This window comes from Suricata suricatta, chromosome 6 (genome assembly GCF_006229205.1).
Source record: "Suricata suricatta isolate VVHF042 chromosome 6, meerkat_22Aug2017_6uvM2_HiC, whole genome shotgun sequence".
Lineage (NCBI taxonomy): Eukaryota > Metazoa > Chordata > Mammalia > Carnivora > Herpestidae > Suricata > Suricata suricatta.
In genome coordinates this window covers 11,824,961-11,844,924 of record NC_043705.1, presented here as the reverse complement: position 1 = coordinate 11,844,924, position 19,964 = coordinate 11,824,961, and the positions used below count along the sequence as shown (strand labels likewise).

The following is a 19,964-nucleotide window of genomic DNA, read 5'->3' as shown; positions in this document are numbered from 1 at the left end:
GGGGGGGGGGGCAGGTCTATTCTGTGAAACCCCAGCAAAAAAATCCAGGACCGGTGAAAATGTGTGTAAGGGAGGCAGAAAGGAGAAGCAACAGGGAGGCTGATTTCAGCTCCGCCCAAGGCCGTCCTCTGAACATCATAACTGTTTCTAGATGTAACAGATAATGTCAGGAAGTGGCCACCTCCCTGGGCGGAGGTGGGGGGCAGTGTTTCGGCTGAGCCTGGGCAGAGGCTTCCACCACTGTTTAGAGGGAATCCAAGTGTTGCGTGGGCAGGCCGAACTGCGTGCCCTTTGTGGTTTCCTGCAGCCCCAGAGGGCCGGATTCTGTGCCCGCAGACTGGGAGCTAAAAATGGCTTGTGCACTGCTGGCTTGGAAGCCTCAAGGCAGCGCCTGCTGCTGCCGCCGCCGCTGGAACAGGCTGGGGACTGAGGATGAAACGGAGGAGCCGGAGGGGCAGACTGTTACATTTTTGGGTGATGCTGCGTGGAAGGCAAGGCCTGGAGAGGTCAGAGTGGTCCGGTCTTTTGCCCGTTCCGTGCCTCTCTGTGTCTTCCTTGGAACAGTAGCCCTCAAACAGTGTTGTAAGAGGATTTAGATAGAAATGCACTGGTTGGAAGCAGCTAGATAAAGATGAGCGCCTTCCCCCACCCCATGGTCTTCCCCGAGAGGCTTTACCCTCCCTGGAGGGAGCTTGGTATGGCTCCCGCCCAGGTGGCCCGAAGTCCGACTTATTATTTTCATTAGCAAGAGGGAAAGTCATTTTATTTTATTTTATTTATTATTTTATTTTATTATTTATAATTTTATTTCACTTCATTTTATAATTTATTTTATTTTATAGTTTTATTTATAGTTTTATTTTATTTTGCTTTATTATTTTATTTTACTTTACTTTTATTTGGGTTTTATTTTCAAATTAGTTAATATACAGGGTAGTGTTTGTCTTAGGAGTAGAACCCAGTAATTCATCTCTTACATATGACACCCAGTGCTCATCCCGAAAAGTGCCCTCCTTAATGTCTGTCGCCACTTAACCCATCCCCCCAACCAACCCTCATTTTGTCCTCTGTATTTGAGTCTTTTATGGTTTGCCTCCCTCTCCGTTTTCATCTATTTTTTGCTTCCCTTCCCCCATGTCTTCTGTTAAGTTTCTCAAATTCCATGTTTGAGTGAAATCATAGCATATCTGTCTTTCTGTGACTGACTTATTTTGATTAGCATAATACCCTCCAGTTCCGTCCACTTTGTTTCAAATGACAAGATTTCATTCTTTTTCATCACCGAGTAATACTCTTTTGTATATATATACACCACCTCTTTATCCATTCATCAGTTGATGGACATTTGGGCCATCTGCAAGAGGGAAAGTCTTGTTGGACGACATCTAGGGACCCTGCCAGCTGTGGGCCACCTCACGCCCTGACAGAATCCCAGACTGCTGAGCCCTCAATCCAAGAGAGACAGGGTAGAGGCCAGAGGAGTGGGTGTGGAGGGCTTCCTGGAGGAGGCTACTGTAAATGAACTTCTAGGATGGGAAAGGGAACTGTGATGTTGTGATTTTTTTTTTTTTTTTTTTTAAGTTTATGAGAGACAGAGAGACAGACAGAGAGAATGAGCAGGGGAAGGGCAGAAAGAGAAGGAGAGAGATTCCCAACTTGGGGCTCGATCTTGCCTGCTGCGAGATCATGACCTGAGTGGAAATCAAGATTGGCCGCTCAACCAAGTGAGCCAGCCAGGGGCCCCTGTGATACTATGACTTATAACAACAAATACATACTTGGTCTTTGTCCCAGTTTCTGGCCCCAACCTCCTAAAACCCTTGGAATTTCCAAAAGTGGTGAGAGAGCAAAGGTGTCTTTTGTTATGTTAATGAGACGACTTTGGGACCTGGCTGCCGTCTCACCCCCTGAACTGAGGGGCGGGGAGAGGGGCCGGGGGTTGAACTGATCTCACCCGTGGCCAGTTACTTACTCTGTCGTGCCTGTGCAGTGAAGTCTCCATAAACCCCCAAAGCATGGGGTTCTGAGAGCTTCCGGGTTGGAAACTTGGGGACAGTGGTGCTCTTGGAGAGGACATGGACGCGATGTCCCCGTACCTTGCCCCATGCATCTCCTGCATCTGGCTGTTCCTGAGTTACAGCCTTTATAATAAACTGGTCATCCAGTAAGCCGAGTGTTTCTCTGAGTTCTGGGAGCCGCTCTGGGGAATTAATAAAACCCAGGGAGGAGGTCATTGCAACCTCACATCTATAGGTAGTCAGTTGTTAAAACCTGGATTTGCAATTGGCATCTGAAGGAGGGGGGTGCCAGGGGGAGGGGGTGGGTGGGTGGGGGACAGTCTTGTAGGGCTAAGCCCTTAACCTATGGCGTCTGGTGGTCTCTCCATGTAGACAGTGTCAGAATTGAATTGTAGGACACCCAGCAGGTCCTGGAGAAATACTGGTGGTGGGAAAACACTCTCACGTTGGAACTGGGATGTAGACTCGGAGGGACGCAGTTCTCTGAGTTTCCCCTTTTTTGGATAGTTTTGCCTTTGAATCATGGAAATGTTTTACATACCCCAAAAAGTAAAGTTAAACCAGAAAAGAGGAAAAAAGCAAACCTGAACTGAAACATGAATAGGAAAAATAAACCCAATTATATATCAAATCAATAACATTTCTGCACACACTGAAGCAACCTTGATGCCAGTACCCATTGACGGAGCATTTTAGGATAAAAAGAACTGCTCTCAAACCCTGACCTTTGCTAAGGCTTGTTGTAGGAGTGTTTGGGTGGCGGACTTCTAAAATAATTGTGTGTGTGCTGCAGGATACATGTACTTTCTTGCAGTTTTAAAGAAGAGGGTTATTTACTTGAGCTCTCTGGGACTGCTTCGAGCAAAGCAAACATTTTATTAATTAGACACTTAGCAAATGATCTGTCAGCACTTGGGATTCAGTCGGGCTGCGAAACCAGACTCCCACCCCCCGCCGCCTCTAAGCGTGATGGGTCACTGGGCGAACAGCGCCCCCTGCAGGACACTGTTCGCCACGAACCCGCCTTCCTCCAGCAGCTCTTGGATGTTTATTATAATTTTTCCAACACCAAAACTTGGTGGGACCCTCCTCGTTCGCCTCGGTTTCGTTGCGGGAGATCATCTGAATTCACAGAGTCTGTCTTTCCCATGACTCAGTTACGGACCAGTGGAAAGGGCAAGAGTTTCTGAAGGTTAATACGGCCCAAACCGAGGTCTTAACCAGGAAGATCATGAAAAGGTGAGGATGAAACCCGATATGGGAAGAGGCTTTCCCAACGTGGGCTGGGTTATAAAATCAAGGAGGCAGAGCGTGGGGGTGACATTCTGGAGCAGCCAGGATGAACACGGCGGCAGCTCTTCCTTGACCGTTGTGGTTGATGGCTGTGATGATCAGACCAGCCGCCCCTCATCAGCAGGTGCCCAGGCAGACCTCCAAGGCGAAGAGTCAGAGGTGGGCCAGGCCGGGCCCTGTGGCTGTCCGGGTGTGCCTGACTCCAGCACTTGTGTTCATTCCCCTGCTGGCTGCTGGTAGCAAGGAGGGGGCAGGCGCTCCAGGACTTCTGGTCAGGCAGGCAGAAGGGGAACTTCCTGGCTCTGAGCCTTTTTCTGCCTTTTCTCCACCAGATCAGCTCGCAGTCAGGGAACGGGGACTCGAGCAACCACCTGGGTGGACTAGCAGCCTCCAGCCACCTCCTACGGACTCCCCGTCTCCATCTCCAAGTGCCTGTAGCCCACAGAGATGCCCTTGCGCAGGTGGACAGCAGTGACTCGGGGGCTCGTGTTCAGTAGGTGCACAGTTCAATCTGGACGCCGAAGGCCCTAATTCAGAGCCTTATCTTGTTCAGCAGCAGCAACTGTGCACCCTGCTGTTAAACACCCACAGTGAATGACATTTGAGGCTCAGAACTGTGACAGACTGAGGGGCGTGCATGAGAAATGCATCTGCTTGGTTCTCTCCTTTATTTTCTTAAAATTATTTTAATGTTTATTTTTGAGAGAGAGGGAGAGAGCATGAGCAAGGGAGGGGCAGAGAGAGAGGGAGACACAGAATCCAAAGCAGCTCTAGGCTCTGAGCTGTCAGCACAGAGTCAAATGCGGGGCTCAAACTCATGAGCTGTGAGATCATGACCTGAGCCGGTCGGACGCTTAACCGACGGAGCGACCCAGGCGTCACAGCTCTCTCCTGTACTGACTGCTTACAACTTGCCAGTCTCTGTGCTAAGGCCTTACAGGTGTAGTACGGACAAGAGTTTTGAATTGTGTCACTGCGATTTTTTTTAACTCTTGCCGGAATGCCTGGGTGGCTCAGTCCGTTGAGTGACGGACTTCGGCTCAGGTCATGATCTCGCAGTTTGCGGGTTTGGGCCCCGCGTCAGGCTCTGTGCTGACAGCTAGCTCAGAACCTGGAGCCTGCTTTGGATTCTGTGTCTCCGTCTCTTTCTGCCCCTCCCCTGTTCAAGCTCTGTCTCTGTCTCACAATAATAAATAAATGTAAAAAAAATTTTTTTAACTCTTGCCTTCCCTTGAACGTGACCTCCCTGCCAAAGGCATTGTTTGCCTTGGTCTTGCTGCTGGAATGGAAAGCTATCCCTCCAACTGAGATCTGAGAGCCAGCAGGGTTGAAACAAGAAGGATTTTGTAAACTTCTTTAGTTCCCAGGTCTGGAAGACAAGCTCAGATGTCTTCAAAGTAAGGGTACACAAACGTCTGGGGTGCACAGGGCTGGGAAAACCAAAAAATGGGTTTTACTATTTTATTGACCAGTACACAGGGTCTGAAAAAGAATCTTTTTTTTTTAAATAACTGATTTAAGTTTTACCTTTTTTAAAATATTTTTTCTATTTATTATTTTTTTACGTTTATTTATTTGGAGACAGAGCATGAGAGCGAGTAGGGCAGGGACTGAGAGGGAGGGAGCGAGAGAGAGAAGCCCAAGCAGGCTCTACACTGTCAGCACAGAGCCCCACATGGGGTCTGAACTCAAGAACCTTGAGATCATGACCCAAGCAGAACTGAAGAGTCGACGCTTAAGTGACTGAGCCATCCGGGTGCCCCTGAAAAAAAATCTTGTAAAAGATTTACCTGTAAGGGTTAGCCATTGTATCTTGAAATTTTAGGAATCACTAGAAAATATTCCAATTACGTTAGGCTTTATGGAACTAGATTATGTCTCAGTTACATAGTCATTTTAAGGGAATCCGTTTCCAGGAACTCAGCTTCCCTACGTCTTCCCTCAAGGTGATCTGCCTGTAACAGCGTCTGAGGTGACAGTCACTGTCCCCCATGTGACACGCACTCCAGCTCTCCCTGTGTGGGGTTAGTCCTCCTTTGGAGTTCTCCACAGTTTTTTCTCTTACATGTGCTTCTCTTAAAGTAAGGAATTCGAGCCATATTGGGAAGTTAGTTTTTATTTATTTAGTTATTGATTTTGAGAGGGGGTGGTGGGAGGGGCAGAGAGAGAGAGAAAGACAGAGACAGAGAGTCAGAGAGAGAATCCCAAGCAGGCTCTGCACATGGATAGAGCAGACCGACATTGGGCTCGAACCCATGAACCATGAGATAAGGACCTGAGCCGAAATCAAGAGTTGGACCCTTAACGGACGGAGCCCCCCAGGTGCCCCATATTGGGAAATTCTGAAGGCAGATGTATGGGACCGTAGAGTTTAAGGAATAATGATAATTTTTACTTAAATGCTTTACTTTTTCAACCTCTCCTTTTTTCCCTTTGAATTTTAAAAAATTTTATTTTATTATTTTTTAAGGTTTTTTTTTTTTTAAGTTTAATTACTTACTTTTGAGACAGAGAGAATTGGGGAGGGGCAGATCCAGAGAATACCAAGCAGGCTCTGCACTGCCAGCACGGGACCTGGTACAGGGCTTCCCACGGCTGTGAGATCATGGCCGGAGCTGAAATCAAGGGTCTAGTCTCATTCAGGCCGCCTGGGTGACTCAGTCCGTTCAGTGTCCAACTCTTGGTTTCAGCTCAGGTTATGGTCTCAAGGTTTGTGACTTCGAGTCCTGCATGAGGGCTTTGCAGTGACAGAGTGGAGCCTGCTTAGGATTCTCTCTTTCCTTCTCTCTCTCTGCCCCTCCCCTGCTTGCTCTCTCTGTGTCCCTCTCTCAAAATAAATAAATAAAAACTTAAAAAAAAAATCACCCATAGCCAGAGGGGGGCAGAATACAAACCTTTTCAGGACACATTGGCTGCAACTGACAGGTGATATTTCCATATTTCTTTTTTTTTAAGTTTATTTATTTCTTTATCTCTACACTGAATGTGGGGTTCGAACTCATGACCCCAAGATGAAGATCTCATGCTCTTCCGACTGAGCCAGCCAGGCACCCCAGGATTTCCATAGTTCTTTCAGATTCTTTGTGTTATTCAAGAATGGAGTCTAACTTGTATCAAATCACATAAACTATTCTAATTACAGTCTTCATCTTATAAAATGTTTCATATATTCTATTTTTTTTATATAAAAAACGATGGCTAGCACCAGATCAATTAGTTTTCAGCAGTATGTGCCTCAGTAAAAGATGCTTTTTATGTTTAAGAATTATTCAGCAAAATCTGTATTTCTGTTCTTTTGGTCAGTTGTGTCCTCATTCTGTTTGTCTTGGTAATTCAATTCAGGGGACACGTTTACCGCTTAGGATTTACAATCGATAGGGAGTAAAGTAAACTTCAAATTTTCAGTTTATATACTTTTGTGGTTCTAGCCAAGTATGAGACAGTGGTCGATAAAAGACTTTAAAGCCTAAAAATATATCCCCTTATGGCAAAGATAAGCAGAGGATGTGGAATGGAAACATGACTTTAAGGAGAAAAAGGAAAAAATGTAAAATTTCCAAATGTCGAAGAAGAGTTTGCTCTGGATTTAAAAGCCTGAAGATAATGGGTAAGACAGTGTTTTGATGTTTCGATTCCACTGGATAATTTATTTATTTTTAAAGTTTTTTTTAATAGTTTATTTTTGAGACAGAGAGAGACAGAGCACGAGTGGGAGAGGGGCAGAGAGAGAGGGAGACACAGAATCTAAAATGGGTTCCAGGCTCTGAGATGTCAGCACAGAACCCAATGCAGGGCTCGAACCCACGAACTGTGAGATCATGACTTTAGCCGAAGTCGGATGCTTAACTGACTGAGCCACCCAGGCACCCCTCCACTGGATACATTTAGAAGGCTTACATAACAGGGGCACCTGGGTGGCTCAGTCAGTTGAGCATCTGACTCTTGATCTCACTCAGGTCTTGATCTCAGGGTCATGAGTTCAAGCTCGCATTGGGCTCCATGCTGGGTGTGAAGCCTACTTAGAAAAAAAAGACTTACATGATAGTTTTTTATGTCAAATATTGGTATTTACAATAGTGAGAAATTCTCTCACAAGAATTTAAAAAAAAATTTTAATGTTTTATTTATTTTTGAGAGAGAGAGAGAGGGAGGGAGCACAGGCAAGAGAGGGAGACACAGAATCTGAAGCAGGCTCCAGGCTCTGAGCTGTCAGCACAGAGTCTGATGCGGGGCTCGAACTCATGAACCAAGAGATCATGACCTGAGCTGAAGTCAAATGCCCAACCAACCGAGCCCCACAGGCGCACTGTGAGATTTAAAAAAAATTTTCTTCTTATTATTCATTTTTGAGAGAGAGAGCATGTACACGCAAATGAGGGAGGGGTAGAGAGAGAGGAAGACAGAAGCAGGCCCTGCCCTGAGAGCACAGAGCCCGATGCGGGGCTCGAACTCACAAACTGTGAGATCATGACCTGACCCAAAGTCAGACGCTTAACTGACTGAGCCGCCCAGTCGCCTGTCCCTTGCAATAACTTAAACATTCAGTGGCTATTGTAGATGTCATCTTAAAAATGTGCAATGGGGCACACACAGGTTTTAAAAACTTCTTTTAGAGGCTCTAGTAGTGGATCAGTCAGGATTGTCAAGGGGTGATGATCATGTCTTGTAACCACAGCAGTTTCTCCCTCACACTAAACATCAGCTCTGGGTTGGTGGGGGCTCTGAGCTGTGGTGGGAAGCGACATGTTTTGCTCTTGCTCCCATCATGAATAGTCACATGGCCTACTCAACAACAGGGACAGGAAGTAGAATCCTACCACATGCTAGAACACAGGGGGCTGGAAATACGTGATGAACAGCCTTTTTTTCTGTTTGTTTATTAAAGTTTATTTAGTTATTTTTTGTTTCTTTTTTTCAAGGAGCACAGGGTTTTTTTTTTTCTTTTTTTTCAAGGAGTGCAGGATTGTTTGTTTCTTAAATTTTCTTTCTTTCTTAGTAATCTCTGCATCCAATGTGGGGCTTGAACTCATGACCCAAGATTAAGAGTCGCACGCTTTTCCGACTGAGCCACCAGGTACCCCTGTTTGCTTTTTAATTTTTATTTTATTCTTATTTTATTTTTTAATTATGTTTTAAATCTTTTAAAAATAATTTCCTTTTTTTTTTTATTTTTGAAAGAGAGAGAATGAGAGGGGGAGGGACAGAGAGTGGGAGACAGAAGATCCAAGAAGGGCTCCCCACTGTCAGCACAGAGTGAGATGTGGGGCTTGAACTCATGAACCCTGAGATCATGACCTGAGCCAAAGTCGGATGCCTAACCACTGACCCACCCAGGTGCTCCTATTAAATTTTTTAAATTATTTTTTCTTATGTTTATTTTTGAGAGAGAAAGACAGAGCTTGAGCAAGGGAGGGGCAGAGAGAAAGGGAGACACAGAATCCGAAGGAGGCTCCAGGCTCTGAGCAGATAGCACTGAGCCCGATGCGGGGCTCGAACGCATAAACTGCGAGATCATATCCTGAGCCAAAATCTGGTGCTCAACCGACTGAGCCACCCAGGCACCCCTATTATTTTTTTTATTTTTAAAGTAATGTCTCTGCCCAGTGTGGGGCTCGAACTCATGACCCTGGGATCAAGTCTCCCGCTCTACCGACTGAGCCAGCCAAGCTCCCTGAACAGCCTCAGTTTGGAGAGCTGTGGACCAGATTATCAAGTTTCTTCCAGCGCAGAGCGATCCCACTAAGGCCCTGAGCAGAAGTCCCTCCCTCCTGCCCCCGCAGAACCAGGGAAGGACAAGAGGGGCAGAGGCGCATATTCCGTTTGCGTCCTTTTCGGGGTGAAGCCACGATGGGGGAGGCCTGATGGATACATCCAGAGAGAATCAGGGGGGCAGGGGCAGGAGTCTGAGTCTGTCTGGGCAGCTGTGACGGAAAACCACAGACTGGGTGGTTTGTGAACAACAGGAATTTATTTCTCACAGTTCCGGGGGCTGGAAGTCTCAGATTAGGGTGTCAGCATGTTTGGGCCCTCCTCCAGGCTGCAGACGGCAGTCCTCTCGCTGCGTCCTCACGAGGCAGGGCAGGGGGGGCTCTCTGGGGTCTCTTTTATAAGGGCGCATGGATGCCATGTGTGGGAGCTCCACCCGCAGGACCTGAGTACCCCCCAAAGGCCCACCTCCTAATTTCATCACATCGGAAGTTAGGATTTCAACATGAAATGCGGGTGAGGGCAGGAGCTAACATTCTGTCCCTAAAAACAGGGCAGAAGGAAGCAGCTGGTAGATGAGCCTGAGACAGGGTTCCTGGCTCCCAGGGGCCTGGGGGAGGCATACAGGGACCCAGAAGTTCCCACCTGCCCCCAGGGGAGAGCAGGAAGTGGATGAGGGGACCAGGGGGCTGGCACAGGTCTAGGATGGGGACAGATGGGCTGCAAGATGCACGGTCTTTATGGTTACAGGCAAATGGCTGGACCCAGAGACGACAGCAGTGGCGCAAAAGTCAGATGGGACCAGTCACACCCTAGCCTTCACGTGTCCATGGCTGGGCCAAACCAGACTGACCCTGCACTGCAGGGGTCAGCATGGACCTGCGCTGCACTCCTGGCCCTTCCCCCTGTCCCTCCCACATGTACCAGGCGTCATCTTGGAGAGGCACGCAAGGACGGGGTACCTCATCACATCCATCCACGTGGCAGGAAGTTCATTTGAAAGAGATTGTCATTTAATACACTGTCAAACCATCCCTGATTCAAAAGTTGTACATGGAAAGGGACTGGGAAGGGGCAGTTTTGGACCAGAGGAGATTAAAAAATTTTTTAAAATTAATGTTTATTATTTATTTTTGAGAGGGAGAGCGTGAGTGGGAGAGGAGCAGAGACAGAGGGAGACACAGAATCTGAAGCAGGCTCCAAGCTCTGAGCTGTCAGTGCAGAGCCCAATGCAGGGCTCGAACTCATGGACTGTGCGATCTTGACCTGAGCCAAAGATGGATGCTTAGCCGACTGAGCCACCCAGGTGCCCCATGGACCAGAGGAGACAGAGATGCTGAGCTAGAGTCTTGACACCCCACCCCAGTGACCTGTGAAGGAGATGCACCTGACCCCATTCACTTCGCACATCCAAGCAGTGCTGTGGGCGTTATCTCAGCCATCTGCCACGCATGCCCCCCACTCCTTGGGGCAAGCACTGGTGTGCTCCCTCTTTCAGAGATGAGCAAAGAGACTGCGAGGGTGGCCAGATTCCCAAGGACATGTGGTTATTGAATCCGGGGCTCTTCAGCTGCCCAGCCTGAGCGTCCGAATTGCACCGGCCTCCCTCCCAGTGATAGTTGTGGCTGCGCCAGTCAGAAAGGCAAGCTTTCCACCGAGTCACAGGCACGCTGCTCACCGGTGACTATCACAAGCCAGAGAGAAGGCACCTTTGGACAAAGCTATTGTCTTTTTGTGCTGGTCCTGCCTGTCCATCACGAGGGTTGTGGCAGGACCAGCCCTTGGGATTCCTGATAGGATTGCAAGACACAACCTAGGCAAAAGCCATGCCATTTTGAAAACAGAAAACAAGGTTCATCACAAGCCCCAGAGAGCACACGGCATACCTGGGACCACACAGCAAGATTACAGGTAGAGCGAGAGTCTGGGTTGTGCTTTGATTGGGGTGGAGGGCAGGAGCCTTGATTTCCTGGGTTCACTCTGTAGTGGTGAGTGTAAAACCTAAGAAGGGGGATTATAGCTCAGGAAGAAAAAAACAAGTGGCCAAACCAAAGGTCTCCAAAACAAAGGAACAGGGGGTACAGTCTGGCTCAGGATCTAGTGAGTGGCTGGTAATAGGTCTATTCAAGATAGCAGCTTTGGAGTGCTTGCCTTGGCAATCAAATGCTTAAGTCAAGCACCCGCATTGCAATTACACACACACACACACACACACACACACACACACACACACACACCCATCAGGTGCTTACGCTACAGCGAGGAGGTGACAGACGAATAGGTTTCTAGATGAGGACTTTCAGGAGTAGGTTGGAATGATCCGTGTGGATCTGGCGCCGTCTGCTCAGGTGTGAGACATCTGGAGCAGCTGGGGACAGTCCTGCTCTCTGGTGGGCTGAGCAGTGGCCCCCACAGGACAGAAGGCAGCGGGCGGGTCACAAACAGGTTTCATCAGATCATTTGCCTTTGTCCTCCTCGCTCCGGGGTCTAAAACCTCACTCTCCTTACCCCGCTGGAGGCTTTGGTCAGGCAGGAGGGTTAGGTGGCCTGCCCCACAATGGGGCAAATCCTATCTGCCTCCAGTTCGCATTGTCTGTGCCTCCAGATGCTGCTTTGCTGTGACCAGAGCCGAGTCACTGAGTGACCAGGGCTCCGAAACACATGCTTGGAAGTTAGATCCAGTCACGCCCCCTTATGGTGCAAGCAGTGTCCCCTGGGGTGTTTTTGTAGAATTAAAGCATTTTTCTGATCCCTTTCTCCAGTAGCTGCCTCGTGAGGTTTCTTTGTCCCCAACTTATTTTGCAAAAGTTCAACCGGTCAAGTTTTCCAAGAGCAAAGAAAGTGTCTGGAAGATGGTTACGTTCAAACTTGCTTTGGGAGGAAGTTTTCTCACCAATGAGCCAAATGCCTGCCGGTCAGTACCCACTGGCCCAAGGTAAGGTTTGCAGGGGCCGGGGTGCCTGGGTGGCTCCAATGGTTGAGGGTCAGACTTGGGCTCAGGTCATGATCTTGTGATTTGTGGGTTTGAGCCCTGCATCATCAGCCTCTGCTGTCAGTGTGGAGCCTGCTTTGGATCCTCTGTGCCCCTTTCTCTCTGCGCCTCTCTCGCTCATCCTCTCTCTCTCTCTCTCTCAAAAAAAAAAATATATATATATAAAGGGATTTGCAGAGGGTCAATTTGTCACCTATGAATAGAGGGGAGTGGGAAATCTGTGTGGCAAAAACAGCTATGGGAAGCAAATGACCACTAGGGGGCAGTAAGAGCTGGTGGATACGCGTCCGTTCAGCAGCTGGTTACTCACCCTTACTTTTAGCATGGGGAACCCATGGGCACTCAACAGTTATCAAGGCACTCCTGTAGCAAGAAGTCTTCTTGTTTGCATTTGATTGAAGGGAGGAAAAGGAATTACTGGGGAACATTATTCCCACGCAGCCCACCCCATTTATATCCTCCCCCCCTCCCCCACCCCATGCGGCTGAGGAAGGATTCAGGGGGTGAGGGTGGGGATCAGAGCGCCTCAAGGGCTGTCGGGCTGTGCCAGAAGGCATGCAATGGCAACGTTTGGTGTATTTCAAGAGGGACTGTTGTGGTCTTCGAAGGGGTGGAGAAAGGGAAGTGGCCCCACCTCGTTCGCGTGGTTTCCTGGGAGTGAGAAGCACAAGGTTTGGGGAATCCAAGAGGGACAGATGCATGAGCCTGTGCAGACCGTGCACTCCTGATACAGCAGTCCTTTGGGTGGGTTTGGCCTCCAAAAGACCGGGCAAGGGGTGCCTGGGTGGCTTGGTCAGTTGAGCATCAGACTCTTGATTTTGGCTCAGGTCATGATCCCAGGGTCATAGGATCGAGTTGCTCATCAAGCTCCGCGCTGAGTGTGAGCCTGCTTGGCATTCTCTCTCTCTCTGTTCCCCTCTGGCCCTTTCCCCTGCTCGCACTCTCTCTTTCTAAACAAACAAACAAACAAACAAGACTGGGCAGGAGTGGCATAGCGTGTGGCTCTATGACGTTCTCGTTGGCTAGTGACTTGGTCTCCTGCAGGGGGCAGTGCTGGGCGGTGCCCTGAGAGTCTGGAGCTCTTTGCTGCGAATTGGGTAAGGTTCTCAGGATCTTCTCCCTATTTCCCTCCCCGCTCTCCCTCCTTTCCCTCCTCCATGGGAAATTTCACACGTACCTACAAGTAGAACCAAGAGAACACTCCACTCCCTGGGGCCTACCAGCCAGCTATAGAGATCAGCCTTGTTTCATCCATATCCATCCCCTCTTCCCCCTTCCCCTTTCCTCCCTTCCACCACTGGATTACTTGACAGCAAATCTTAATGCTGTCATCCCAAATGGTAATTTTGTAGCTGTCATTTCATCACCTTCTACTTTTTTTAAATACATCTTTTAGTGTTTATTTTTGAAAGAGAGAAAGAGCGCAAGCAGGGGAGGGGCAGAGAGAAAGGGAGACACAGAATCGGAAGCAGGCTCCAGGGCTCCGAGCTGTTGGCACAGAGCCCGACAAGGGGCTCAAACCCACGAACTGTGAGATCATGACCTGAGCCGAAGTTGGATACTTAACCGACTGAGCCACCCAGGCGCCCCTATTTCATCTCCTTCTAAAACTGAATGCTGTTGTGGGAAAGAATGAGGCCAGCTTGATTTCTACCCCCTGTAAGTTCCCTTATCTGTTTGCTTGGCTGTGTAAGGGAGTCTATCTTTGTATTTGAAATTCAAATACTTTTCTAGGATATGACTCAGTTTTGTCCAATTTGATCATATTTTTTCAGGATGCAGAGTTCCCTTCCAACATGTAGGAAGGAGACTTTTACATCAGGCAAAGTGTTTGTGAACTGTATCTTCTTTTAAACTTGTTTCAGTGTGGCGGTGCCTGGCTGGCTCAGTCAGTAGGGCATGCGCCTCTGATCCTGGGGTCGTGGGTTTGCTCTCCAGGTGGGTGCAGAAATTACTGAAACACACACAGCCATGTTTCGATTGTGAAATATAACACGCTGCAAAATGAATGAAAAAAAAATGTAAAGCTCAGTGAGACCATAAAGCAAATGTCCTTATAAGCACTGTTTGGGGCAAGAACACTGTCAGCACCCCCAGAAGCCCTCCTCAGGCTCCCTCCTTCTGCCCGATTACTACCCACACTTCACATTCATGGATTTACCATTCAAGAACATACCCCCTAAACACTGCTGTTTGGGTTTGTCATTTGTGAACTTTATATGTACTGAACTTTATATGGGGAATAATAAAATGTTTTCTTAAAAATCTGGCTTATTTGTAGCACACTTGGGTGGCTCAGTTGGTTGAGCGTCCGACTTTGGCTCAGGTCATGATCTCACAGTTCATGGGTTTTATCTCTGTGTTGGGCTCTGTGCTGACAGCTCGGAACCTGGAGCCTGCTTTGGGTTCTGTGTCTCTCTCTCCCTCTCTGCCCCTTCCCTGCTCATGCTCTGTATCTCTGTCTCAAAAATAAATAAAAATTTTTAAAAATGTTAATTTGTATATATATAAAAAGAAACAAGTGTGAGAATTTCCATCATAGCATCATCTGTAACAGTAAAAGAAAACTAGAAACTCCAGATGTTTAGCAACAGCAGAAAAGATGAATGCATCGTGGTGTGTTCATATAATGGAATATCACAGAGCCATGGAAATGAATAACATTGTTTTTCACAACATTTATGAAACGCAGAAAATGGCTAATGAAATAAGCCAGACTTTTAAAAATGTTTATTTCTTTCTGAGAGAGAGAGAGAATGCGCACATGAGCACAGGAGGGGCAGAGAGAGGGAGACAGAGAATCCAAAGCAGGCCCCATGCTGTCAGTGCAGAGCCAGATGTGGGGATGCAACAGCAGATATGGGCTCGAACTCAGGAATTGTGAGATCATGACCCGAGCCAAAGTCAGACGCTCAAATGACTGAGCCACCCACGCGCCCCTCTTTCCTGTGCTTCTATTAAGGTGTCTGTATTATTGATTTACAGAGTTTCTTTGGATATTATGGTTACAGACCTTTTCTTGGTTAATTATATTGCAAATATTTACTTCTACTCTGTGGCTTGACTTTTTGTTCTCTTGATGGTGTCACCGGATTAACAGTTCTTAAAATAGTCTGCTTGTCAATATTTTACATTATGATTACACTTTCTTGTGTTCTGTTTAAAAAACCCTTCTCTACTGCAAAGCCATGGAGACATTTTCTTTTATCGTCTTCTAGAAGCTTTAGTGATTCGCTTCTTTTAAATTTCTTTTTAATTTTTTAAATTTATTTTTGCAAGAGAGAGAGACAGAGCATGAGCGGGGGAGGGGTGGAAAGAGAGGAAGACACAGAATCCTAAGCAGGCTCCATGCTCTGAGCTGTCAGCACAGAGCCTGCCGTGGGGCTCAAACATGCTGATCATGAGATCATGACCCAAACTGAAGTCAGATGCCCAACCAACTGCGCCACCCTGGCACCCCTTCTTTTTCTTTTTCTAGTGTTTGTTTATTTTTGTGAGAGAGAGAGTGTGTGTGTGTGAGCAGGGCAAAGGAAGAGAGAGAGGGAGACACAGAATCCAAAGCAGTCTCCAGGCTCTGAGCTGTCAGCACAGACCCTGACACGGGACTCAAACTCATGAACCATGAGATCATGACCTGAGCCAAAGTCGGAGGCTTAACTGACTGAGCCACCCAGGCGCCCCGTATTGATTCGCCTGTTACATGCAGATCTAAATCCATCTGGAACTGATATGTGTGTGTAGGTGATGTAAGGGTTGTTTTTATTTTTTCTATGTAGATACCCCATCATCTGGGCAAGCTTAATGAAAATGAAATAACTGTTCCACACTCTTCTCATTTACTACCTTTGCTGTAAACCAAATATCCATGGGCACCGGAGCCTGTTCTGATTTCTTGACGAAATCAAGAGTTGGATGCTTAGGTGACTGAGCCACCCAGGCGCCCCTGTTTTTGTGTTTTTAAGTAATCTCTATGCCCATCGTGGGGCTCGACCTGATGACCTCAAGACCAAGAGTTGCACATTCCACCGACTGAGCCAGCCAGGTGCCCTTAAATGTTTTTGAGATGCTTCCATGCTGTTGCATGTATAAGACGGTCATTTTCATTGCTGAGTAATATTCCACTGCATGAATATACCACAATCTGTCTCTTCATTTTCCCATTGGTGGGCATTTGGTTTGTTTTTAGCTAGGGGCAATTATGAGTAAATCTCTTGTGAATATTCTTGAACGAATGTATTTTGGGGCATATTTTCATTTCTTTTGGGTAAGCACCTAGGAGTGGAATTGTTGGGTTACAGGGTCATTGTATGTTTAATTTTACAAGAAAATGCCAAACTCTTCTCTAAAGTGATTGTGTCATTTCACATTCTCATTAGCAATGTATAAGAATTCTTAAAAAATTTTTTAATGTTTTGTTTTATTTTTGAGAGAGAGAGAGAGAGAGAGAGAGAGAGAGAGAGAGAGACACAGCAGGAGCGGGGGAGGGGCAGAGAGAGAGGGAGACACAGAATCGGAAGCAGGCACCAGGCTTTGAGTTGGCAGCACAGAGCCCAATGCGGGGCTCAAACCCATGAACAGTGAGATCATGACCTGAGCTGAAGTCGATGCCTAACCAACTGAGCCATCCATGCACCCCAGCAATGTATAAGAGTTCTAATCGTGCCACATCTTTTAACAATATTTGGGGTCATCAGTCTTTGTAATATGAGCCATTTTTGTGGATGTGAAGGCATATTTCAGTGTAGTTTTGATTTGCATTTCTCTGATGACCAATGACACTGAGCAAGTTTTCGTGTGCTTATTGGCCTCTAGAACAAGTTGGGGAGAATTAACATCCAAATAATATATGGGTCTCTTAATCCATGAGCATGGTACATCTCTCCATTTATTTAGGTATTTAAATTCTCTGAAAAAATATTTTGTAGGTTCAAGTATGGAAAAGTCTTGCAAATATTTTGCAAATTTATTTTTAAGCATTTTATGTTTTTGATGCTATTATAACATGTTTTTAACTTTTTCTTTTTTTAATGTTTATTTATTTTTGAGAGAGAGAAAAAGAGAGCAAATGGGGGAAGGTCAGAAAGAGAGAGGGAGACAGAATCCCAAGTAGGCTCCACACTGTCTGCACAGAGCCTGACATGGGGCTTGAACACACAAACCTGAGCTGAATCCAAGAATTGATGTCTAACTGACTGAGCCACCAAGGTGCCCCACTAACATTTTATTTGTTATTTCTTTGTTGATAGTATGTGTGAATTAGCCTTTCACCTGCGATCTCCTAACCTCATTTTATTAATTCAAGTGGGTTTTTTGGTTGACATGTTTCTTAGAACTTTATATGTATACAATCATGTCATTTGTGAATTAAAGACCACTTTACTTCCTCATGGTTCTTGTTTGTTTGTTTGCCCAACATGGGGCTTAAACTCATGACCCTAAGATCAAGACTGATGTGCTCTATTGACGGAGCCAGCCAGGCACTCCTACCTGCTTATTTTCAATCTTTATGCTTTCTGTTTATTTTTCCTTACATACACCCTAGCTGGCATCTCCAGAGTACTATTGAATAGTAATTGTGAGAGCAGACATCCTTACTATCTTCCTAATCTTTGGGGAAAGTTATTTGTTATTTCACCATTAATTAAGATGTTAGTTGTAAAGTTTTTATAGATAACTTTTGCCAGATTGAAGAAATCCCCTTCAACTCTGAATTCACCAAAGTTTTTTTTTTTAATTATTAATGGGTTTTCAATTTTTTGAGGTGCTTCTTCCACATCTAATGAACTCATCTTGTGCCTTTTCTCTTTTATTCTGTGGTGATTGGTTGATACTTCTTTTGTTTTTTTTAAGTTTTTTAAGGTTTATTTTTCAGAGAAAGACAAAGTGTGAGTGGGGGAGGGGCAGAGGGAGAGAGAGGCAAAGAATCTGAAGCAGGCTCCAGGGTCTGAGCTGTCAGCACAGAGCTAGATGCAGGGCTTGAACTCACAGACCACAAGATCATGACCTGAGCCAAAGTCAGATGCTCAACTGACTGAGCCACCCAGGAGCCCCTGATTAGTTGATATTTCTAATTAATGCAACCTTGTATTTCTGGGATAACCTGCCTTAGTCAGAGATATCATCCTTTTTGCATATCACTGGGTTTGATTTGCTAATATTTCCTCGAAAAATGTGGCATCTGTGTTCATGAGAAGTTAATGGTCTGTCACCACGCTGTCCGATAGAACTTTCAGTGATGATGTAATAGATCTCTATCTGTGTAGTCCAATATGGCTGCTAGTGGGCACACGTGGCTACCGAACACTTGTGTGACTGGAGAACTGAATTTTACATTTTACTTGGGTATAGTTTACATAGCCACACGTGGCTAGCGGCTTCTATACTGGACCGTACAGATCTGTAATTTAGTAGCTTATGACCTCCTTGTCTTTTTAAATATTTGCACATTCTCTTCCCTTATTTTGATTTTCCTGTTCAAGGAAAATCATGCATCTTTCTGTTTATTCTCTACAGCGACAGTGTTCTCTCTAGTCCCTTGAATAGCTTTAATTCAGCTTCATCCGCCTGCTGTCTTCATGCGTATCCTCTGTGAGGGTACTTCAGGGTCTTATCTGCTTCTGAAGCCTTTGGATTTCAGTATCATTGCAGCGATGAATTTCTTTTTCTTCTGCCTCTTTCCTGAGCTCTGACAGATTATGTTTTATCTCATCCTGTTTGCTCACAATTTCTTCCCCAACTGCTGTTATTTCTTGTTCTTATGCTTTATAGAGGCAATGGTTTAGTTTTAATTTTAGAGTAAGATGTTTTTCACAAAGTTTTATCTATTCTGTTACAACATTTTTTGTTAATGTTTGTTTATTTTTGAGAGAGAAAGACAGAGCTTGAGCAGGGAAGGGGCAGAGAGAAAGGGGGAGACACAGAATCTGAAGAAGGCTCCAGGCTCTGAGCTGTCAGCACAGTCTGTTGTGGGGCTCAAACTCACGGACCATGAGATCATGATCTGAGCCAAAGTCAGGCGCTTAACTGACGGAGCCACACAGGCACCCTTTGTTACAAGTTTTTATAAACCTACGCAACTAGTAAAAGAGCCCCCAAAATATAAATGAACAACAGAACAAGGAGAAGTGGACAATTAAAGAATGATAGTTGGACAATTCAATTCTCAACTTTCAAGAATCATACAGCAATCAGGCAAAAGAGCCACATAGATACAGAGGACTCAAACGACACTATAATCCAACAGACCTAACAGACCTGTGTAGAATACTCCAACCAGCAGTAGCAGAATACACATTTTTTTCAAGCACACAGAGCACATTCTCCAGGACAGACCATACGCCAGGCCATAAATAAACTTCAATAAACCTAAAAGGATTGAAATCACGCAAAGCCTGCTCCGTGACCACAATGGAAGTTAGATTTCAATAATAGAATAACATTTGGGAAATTGACAAATACATGGAAATTAAATGTCACACTCCTAAGCAGTCAATGGGTCAAAAGAGAAATCACAAAAGAAACCAGAAATCACTTTGAGGTAAATAAAATAGAAAATACAACATACGGGGGGCCCCTAGGTGGTTCATCTGATTTCAGGTCATGATCTCACGGATTGTGAGTTCGAGCCCCGTGTCTGGCTCTGCACTGACACCTCAGAGCCTGGAGCCTGCTTCAATTCTGTGTCTCCCCCTCTCTCTGCCCCTCCCCCACTCATGCTCTCTCTCAAAAATAAATAAACACTAAAAACTTTTTTTAAAAAGAAATTACATGAATATAACTGAAATTTATGGGATATTATGGGATATAGCAAAAATAGCACCTAGAGGAAAATTTATAGCTCTTTGTTTTGTATTACTATGATTAAAATGTTTATTTTTGAGAGAGAGAGAGAATGACGCAGAAGGGGCAGAGAGAGGGAGAAAGAGAATCACAAGCAGACTTCGTGCTGTCAGCCC

At 46.0% G+C, this 19,964-nt stretch overlaps 1 long non-coding RNA gene across 2 annotated transcripts in view; it reads left to right on the top strand.

Moving 5' to 3' along the window:
- Positions 1-11,795: 11,795 nt before the first annotated feature.
- LOC115293736 overlaps positions 11,796-19,964 on the top strand; it is a 28,441-nt gene continuing 20,272 nt past the window's right edge. Inside the window, exon 1 of one of the 2 annotated variants that reach the window (XR_003909578.1) lies at positions 11,796-11,952. This is a non-coding gene — a long non-coding RNA (uncharacterized LOC115293736). Of the gene's footprint in view, positions 11,953-13,062; positions 13,107-19,964 lie in introns of those variants that run through there. The other variant, XR_003909577.1, reaches the window with a different exon arrangement.